The 8,729-nt window shown below is 41.3% G+C and overlaps 1 pseudogene across 1 annotated transcript; it reads right to left on the reverse strand.

Moving 5' to 3' along the window:
* Nucleotides 1–7,889: 7,889 nt before the first annotated feature.
* Nucleotides 7,890–8,487, reverse strand: LOC110329056 (annotated as a pseudogene). Its single transcript, XR_003844803.1, has one exon. The product of XR_003844803.1 is annotated as a nucleoside diphosphate kinase B pseudogene (transcript).
* Nucleotides 8,488–8,729: the final 242 nt, after the last annotated feature.

Genomic DNA, 8,729 nt, shown 5'->3' on the forward strand with positions numbered 1-8,729 from the left:
CAACTGGTAATAAGGACACATGCTCCACTATGTTCATAGCTGCCCTATTTATAATAGCCAGAAGCTGGAAAGAACCCAGATGTCCCTCAACAGAGGAATAGATACAGAAAATGTGTTACACTTACACAATGGAGTACTACTCAGCTATTAAAAACAATGAATTTATGAAATTCTTAGGCAAGTGCATGTATCTGGAGGATAACATCCTGAGTAAGGTAACCCAATCACAAAAGAACTCACTTGATATGCACTCACTGGTAAGTGGATATTAGCCTAGGAACCTAGAATATCCAAGATACCATCCCTAAAACACAAGAAAATCAAGAATAAGGAAGACCAGCACGTGGATACTTCATTCCTCCCTAAAATAGGGAATAAAATGCCCATGGAAGGAGTTGCAGAGACAAAGTTTGGAGCTAAGATGAAAGGATGGACAATCCAGAGACTGCCCCACCCGGGGGGTCCATCTCATAATCAGCCACCAAACACAGACACTATTGCATATGCCAGCAAGAACTTGCTGAAAGGACACTGATATAGCTCTCTTGTGAGGCTATGCCAGTGCCTGGCAAATATAGAAGTGGATGCCCAAAGTCATCTGTAGGATAGAACACAGAGACCCCAATGGAGGAGCTAGAGAAATTACCCATGGAACTGAAGGGGTCTGCAGCCCTATAGGTAGAACAACAATATGAACTAATCAGTACCCCCAGAGCTCGTGTCTCTAGCTGCATATATAGCAGAAGATGGCCTAGTCAGCCATCATTGGGAAGAAAGGCCCCTTGGTCTTACAAACTTTATATGCCCCATACAGGTTAACAGAATGCCAGTGCCCAGAAGTGGGAGTGGGTAGGTAGGGGAGCAGGGTGGGGGGAGGGTATAGGAGACATTCTGGATAGCATTTGAAATGTAAATGAAGAAAATATATAATAAAATAATTTTTAAAAATAAGAAAAGAAAACTCTGTTATCTGAGTATCAAACACAAGCTGGAATCATTAGCACTATAGTTTCTGTTTTCTTTGCTTTTTCCTGTAAGATCAGTACTGTTGCATTCTCAGCTAATTCTCTTGACATTGTGTCTTAGCAAACAAAAAGGAAATGAAATATAATTGGGGGAACAGATTTAAGCCCAAGGAAAAGAGCATCACAGTGATGCCAGATAAGGCCATCCTCTGCTACATAAGCAGCTGGAGTCATGGATCTCTGGTCTGGTTGGTTGATATTGTTGTTCTACCTAAGGAGTTGCAAACAACGCACATGGTATCTTCTCTCTGATAAGTGGATATTAGACAAAAAGATGAGAATACCCATGACACATCTCACAGACAATATGAAGCTCAAGAAGAAGGAAGACCAAAGTGTGGACGCTTCAGTCCTGCTTAGAAAGAGAACAAAATAATCATGGGAGATAGAGAAAAGGAGGGAGCTTGGAGGAAGAGAGAGGAGGAGGGAAAAAAGGGGAGAGAAAATCAGTTGTGGGAGGAGAAGATGGAGCAGTACAGAGGGTCAGGAAATTGAAAAGAGGTGTGTAGTAGTGGGGGATGAGGAACCAGGGATAGCCAGTAGAAAGTCCCAGATACCAGGAAAGCAAGAGTCTCCCAGGACCCAACTTGGATGACATTAGCTGAGATACTCAACAAAGGGAAGGGAGAACCTGAAGAGACCATATCCAGAGGTAGGCATTGCTCCCCATCGAGGGAGCGGCCACCCACCCACCTCAAAAATATTAACACAGAATATTTCCTGTCTAAAGGAAATGCAGGGACAAAGAGTGAAACAGAGACTGAAGGAAAGGCCATCCAGAGACTGCCCCACCTTGGGATCCATCCCACATGCAGACACTAAACCCAGACACTATGGCTGATGCCAAGAAGCGCTTGCTGACAGGAGCCTGGTATGGCTGTCCCCTGAGAGGCTCTGCCAGAGCCTGACCAATACAGATGCGGATGCTCACAGCCAACCTTCAGACTGAGCACAGGGACCTCAATGGAGGAGTAAGAGGAAGGACTAATTTCAATTTTGAAACCTTGAATATGACAATATTGGAGTGATACTATCCCATTGTGACACTTAAGTTGATCAGTGACTCTGCCTATGAGCAGATTCCTGCTGCTCCATTAGATATATGTGTTAAGGTATGTGCTGTGGGGTAAAGGCTGAGGAGCAATCATATATGTGTGCTGCAATTTACATGGGCCGTGGATCTTGGCAGTGAAGGAATTCACAAGAAAATGGGGACTACATCATCAAAGAATGTCTCAGACAATGTTTTCAGAAGTATGGAAGGTAAGGGGGATCTCTGCTGACCTTCAAGGAGAATGCAAATATTTTTTTCTTCTCTGTACAAACTGCCACAAAGTCATAATTCCATCTACAAATGAGGCTAAAAGTAACATCAAATAAGGCTGAGGCAGCATAAATAAATTTCTTATGTATTTAGAATCTTTAAATAATGCCCAACACCTATCAAATGCTCAATAGATGCAGACTGTACTCATTATTAAATTATTAAATGTGAAGATAACATAAAATGAACAAATGAGGTACATCACCATGTGTGTTGCTCTAGAGGAATACACCTATGTGCAAACTGTATACCTAGTTTTCTGCCAATTTGTTTTTACAGGCTGACACGTTGATAATAATGCAATTGCTTATAGGTGTACAGGATCATAAACTATGCTAGGCTCTTTGGGTTCAAATCATGCTATTGAACATGCAATTTTTCTTTGATTGACTCATTATTCTCACCTCCCATCCTGAAAAAGAGTGTATACAAACATACTAATCTAGTAAAGAGCCTTACTTCGTGGGATATAAAGTATTCCCTGTAACTGTGTTGTGTCGTATAAGTGATGGTTTTCCTCTGCAAATAGTGCCTATTAACTGCAAACCATATTTACATGCCAAGATAAACAGTGCATTGTTCAGAAGACTTGGTTTAGTAAACAGTATGGTCTCCTGGACTTTGGAGCAAAACTGAAACAGCAAGTGAAAAGGGACATCTTTATGTCTATTGTTTAAGGTGCAAGGGGGAGAGGAAATTAAAAATCCTTTAGCAGTGTGATTGGTCAGGGTTTGGAAAATAGAAAAACATTATAAATGATATTTAAGGAAAGTAAAACATTTTTGCATAATTTATTGTCTTATACATTTATTTTATATTAGAGATTGCATACTTAATATTATTCTTCCAGTGGCATTTGTTTTCTAGTCAAAGCTAGGTTCAAATGTGTCGTTGTTTGATACACAATAAAATAGAACTGTATATCTACTTAAATGCAAACATTCTCTAACACGTTCTAATACTGATCTCTTTCTCTAAGCAGAGATGAAATTTAGAGGATATTAATTTTGAAGTCACTTGAGACATCAGCTTGATAACCTTAACACTGACTGACTTTTAGAGTTGGAGGTGGTCTCAATGAACTAAATAAGCTGTAATTAAAACAGCTTTGACTGAGAATGGCTAACTTTACTTTTAAATCTTCTGTTTCTCCGAGGAAATTATGGAAAGGGATGGAAAGAAATAGTGGAAACAAGTTTGGGGATGTGAACTTATTTGTGTGCACATGCAGTAGCTCAAAACTGTTAGTAAGAAAAATAATTAGGATGTACATGTTCCAGTGGTTTATTAATGAATACTTCCAATACCCTGTGATAAAGCCTTTCTATCCTGAGAGTATCCTAACTGTTCAAAGTCAGTAAGGACAAACTGCAATGTGAATAAGAATTTGCTGTTTCTGTGAAAACTTGTTATATTTACTTCTATGTATTACTAAAAAAGGGAGATAAACCCTATAATCTATTGAAAGAACACTATGGGGATATGATTGCTAAATGACCCCCTTGGCATTTTCCACTTCCCAACACATTATTACATTGAACAGCATTTTGGGTAATTGTCAGATGCATGTAAGGCCTCTCAAAGTCTCCATGAAAAGTTGGCAGCAAAATGCAACCTGTGGTCAATTTCCACCCTCCAGCATAATCATGGATAGTTAGTTCATCCGAGAGCCACAGGGCAATTCCTAGGGCATGGGCATGTCAAAAGCTGATTCACCTAGAATCCTGGAATGGCCTTGGAATGGGAAGAGCTTTCAAGACTGAATTTCAAGCTGTCTTTGGAGGTGCTAGATTCCTTGGAGACAGTGGGTGGTGGGCAAAAAGATAACATCTCCAGAGGAAGGGTGAGAAATGGGCCCCTTTACGTGCTTACCACTTACAGAGAAAAAAAAAGCATCCTTATCCAATTTGAATAGCTGCCAGAAAGGAGCTGTCCCCTTTGCCTGCACCACCCCATGCTTTTGCCTCTGCTGAATTTCATAGGCATATCAGCCATGAGGAAAGACAGCCACTGCAAGCTGAATATCTCTACCCAAAGCCAACCTGGCTAACCTGGCTGAAGAACACAGAGAGAAAGGGAAGACTCCACGTAAATCAACATCCAATTCTTCTTGCACACTGTGGCACAAAGCTCTTCACAAGGAAGAGTACTAAGCAGTGGACATTTTCCATCAACTTCTGCAAGGGAAAATTAGGTAAAATATAAATAAATTTTATTTAGTCTAATCATTGGGTCTAATAACCTCCAATAAATATCATGTAGGCACACAATTATGCCTTGTGCAATTCAATATGATAGAGTGAATGCCTATGACATTTCTGGTATTTCTACACTGTTTATTGTGGTTATATTTTAGCATGCCCTATCAGAGTGATTAGCTTCATAAAAAACAATGTTCAACTCACACACAATAATGAAAAAGCATAGTGTTCTACTTTTAGCTTAATAGCCACTGTTAAACAATTAATGATTACTAATAATATGATTTCTTAGCTTAATACATTACCTTGACAAAACTGGAACACACCCTTCTTTTTTTAACTGACCTTTATAATGACCTAAACAAATTGAATGGCAATTTATCCCTGAGCCCTTTCAAGTGTTCAAACTAATTCATGAACTTTGAAGTCTGAGATTATTCTACAATGCAAATGAAATATCTTTAGACTTGCAACTTTGAAACAACACTCCATAATGGCGAAAGTGCTCAGCAAAGACCTGACCTTTTATATAATCCAATTCTGTACAATCTTCAAGTAAATTATGTAACCAAAGAAACCACATAGGACCCTGCTTGTAAGACATAATTACCCATAAACTTGAAGTCCCTTCAGACATGATAGTGATGCTGCATGTCCTTCAACCTGTAAAAATTAGATCTTTCTTCTGAACCCCAGTGGAGGCTGCTGAGCGCTCCGGAGGACTTTCCACGCCACAGATCCTCAGGATCCCATCAGGATCCCCTCAGGTTCACAGGTGAGTGGAACTCAACATCAGCTCCAGAAAATCGCAGAGGGGCTTGTGCCAGCAGGAACAGGGACAAAGAAACACATCCCGCCCAGAAGCTGGGTGCTGGTCCAGTCAGGGCCACCCCCACCATCTTTCTTCTGAATCCCAGCAGAGGCTGCTAAGCTCCAGAGTACTCTCTACACCCTCGGGTTCACCTTGGGATTGCAGGAGGCGGAGCAGAGACCCGGACCCCTGGGCACATTCCTTGCCAGAGGAGAGTCAGCCTCCAGGTAGGGCTCTGACCCCATGAGTCAGAAGGTGGATCAGAGCTCCAGACTTCTGGAAACCTGCTCTGCAAGAGGAGAGCTTGCCTGCAGAGAGTGCTCTGACCACTGGGACTCAGGTGGGAGTTGGATTCCCAGGAGTGCTGACAGAGGCTAACAGAATCACAGGAGGATCAAGCACCAGCCAGAGACAGCTTGAGCATTAACACCAGAGATTTCCAGATGGCAAAAGGCGAACTTAAGAATCTTACTAACAGAAGCCAAGAACACTGGGCATCATCAGAACCCAGTACACCCAACAGCGAGTCCTGGATACCCCAACATACCCGAAAAGCAAGACATGGATTTAAAATCATATCTCATGATGGTGGTAGAAGATTTTAAGAAGGACATTAATAACTCACTCAAAGAAATACAAAAAAACACTGCTACACAGGTAGAAGCCCTTAAAGAGGAAGCACAAAAATCCTCAAGGAATTACAAGAGAACACTGCTAAACAGGTAGAAGCCCTTAAAGAACTACAGGCAAACACTGCTAAAAAGGTAGAAGAAACACAAAAATTCCTTAAAGAATTACAGGAAAACACTGCTATACAGGTAGAAGAAACACAAAAATCCCTTAAAGAATTACAGTAAAACACAACCAAACAGGGGATGGAATTGAACAAAACCATTCAGGATCTGAAAATCGAAGTAAAAACAATAAAGAAAACCCAAACGGAGACAACTCTGGAGATAGAAAACATAGGAAAGAAATCAGGAACCATAGATGTGAGCATCAGCAACAGAATACAAGAGATGGAAGAGACAATCTTTGGTACAGAAGATTCCATAGGGAACATGGACACAACAGTCAAAGAAAATGCAAAATGCAAAAAGATCCTAACTCAAAAGATCCGGGAAATCTGGGACACAATGAGAAGACCAAACCTATGGATAATAGGAGTAGATGAGAATGAAGATTTTCAACTTAAAGGGCCAGCAAATATCTTCAACAAAATTAAAGACGAAAACTTCCTGAACCTAAAGAAAGAGATGCCCAAGAACATACAAGAAGCCTACAGAACTCCAAATAGACTGGACCAGAAAAGAAATTCCTCCTGACACATAATAATCAGAACAACAAATGCACTAAATAAAGACAGAATATTAAAAGTAATAAGAGAAAAAGGTCAAATAACACATAAAGGCAGATCTATTAGAATTTCTCCAGACTTCTCACCAGAGACAATGAAACCCAGAGGATCCTGGACAGATGTTATATAGAACACGAATGCCAGCCAAGGCTACTATACCCAGCAAAACTCTCAATTACCATAGATGGAGAAACCAAAGTATTTCATGACAAAACCAAATTCACACAGTATCTTTCCACAAATCCAGCCCTTCAAAGGATAATAAAGAGAAAACACCAACACTAAGATAGAAACGACACCCTAGAAAAAGCAAGAAAGTAATCCCTTAACAAAACCCAAAGAAGACAGCCACAAGAACAGAATCCCAACTTTAACAACAAAAATGACAGGAAGAAAAAAATTACTTTTCTTTGATTTCTCTTAACATCAATGGACTCAATTCCCCAATAAAAAGACATAGACTAACAGACTGGCTACACAAACAGGACCCCACATTTTGCTGCTTACAGGAAACCCACCTCAGGGACAAAGACAGAGACTACCTCAGAGTAAAAGACTGGAAAACAATTTTCCAAGCAAATGGTCCGAAGAAATGAGCTTGAGTAGCCATTCTAAAATCAAATAAAATTGACTTCCAACTCAAAGTTATCAAAAGAGACAAGGAGGGGCACTTCATACTCATCAAAGGTAAAATCTACCAAGAGGAACTCTCAATTCTAAATCTTCATCCCTACATGGGACATTGTTGTCACCCAACTCCCCTACCAACACTTTGAGAGCATCAAGCAAGCCATAGAGCTGGAGGATGGGGTGGTGTGCTATGAAATGCCACCTTCTGGACATGATGTGGTTACTGCTCTCATGAGATCATGACAGCTGCTCATAGCCTACATAAGGTCAATATGGTCAAAATTTCAGTATGCATGGGGGTTAATTACTCTTGAAGCCCCCATCCATTATTGAGAGGCTATTGGCAGTGGAAGGAGAACCATTGTTTGTTGGGGGTCTGGCCACTGGTAGGCAATGGTTTATCCTATGTGGTGGCCTCATACCCATGAGCAGAAGAGGAGCACATAAATTTGGGTGGGAGCTCATTGTGGGGATCTGCTGGAGTTGGAGGAGATAAGAGTATACTTCATTGTATACTTGTGTGAAATTCTCTTTTTCCCTCCAATTCCAAAGTCTTTATTGTTTTAGAAAAGATGATCCATCCTGTCAGTGGGATGAAGAGCTCTGTCCAGAAACCCATCAGTAGTGCTGAAAAGGACTCTGGTTTCTCCACATCTACTCGTACACCCAGTAATGGGCACAACACTTGTAGTCTATCAGTTCTTCAGGCTTAAACCATAGACGGATCTCTTTCTTGGCACTCTCCACCGAATCACTACCATGAATGATGTTCCTGCCAACTTGAATGCAGAAATCCTCACGAATGGTGCCTGGTTTTGAATCAGCTGGATTGGTCTCCCCCAGCATCACTCGGCCCGTTTTCACCACATTGAGCCCCTCCCAGACCATGGCCACCACAGGCCCCGAGTTCATGTACTTCACCAGCCCCGGGAAGAAAAGATGGTCCTTCAGGTCGATGTAATGCTGCTTCAGGTGTTCTTCAGAGGCCCGAAGGAACTTCATGGCCACCAGGTGGAACCCCTTTTGCTCGAATCGCTTGATGATCTCACCAACCAGGCCACGCTGCACGCCATCTGGCTTGATGGCAATGAAGGTACGCTCGAGGTTGGCCATGGTCTGAAAGCCGGTGAGTCGGCTGGTGTCCGCTAGGTCATTATTCCTCACACACCTGAAAGCATGGATACTTTTCTGATTTATTTTAAAGCAACACAACTGTTAATAATCTATTTGCCTGTCTTTTTGCCAACTCAGTGAATTACTGACTACACATTTGGAGCTCTTTGCTCTCTGCACCTGGAAAGTGTAGAGAGCTTTATTTTCAGGTCTCTTTTGTGCCAGAAGAGCAATTGCCTTAGTGCTAACACAGAAACTTGCATTTAAC

The sequence above is a fragment of the Mus pahari genome, chromosome 11, assembly GCF_900095145.1.
Source record: "Mus pahari chromosome 11, PAHARI_EIJ_v1.1, whole genome shotgun sequence".
Taxonomy (NCBI): domain Eukaryota; kingdom Metazoa; phylum Chordata; class Mammalia; order Rodentia; family Muridae; genus Mus; species Mus pahari.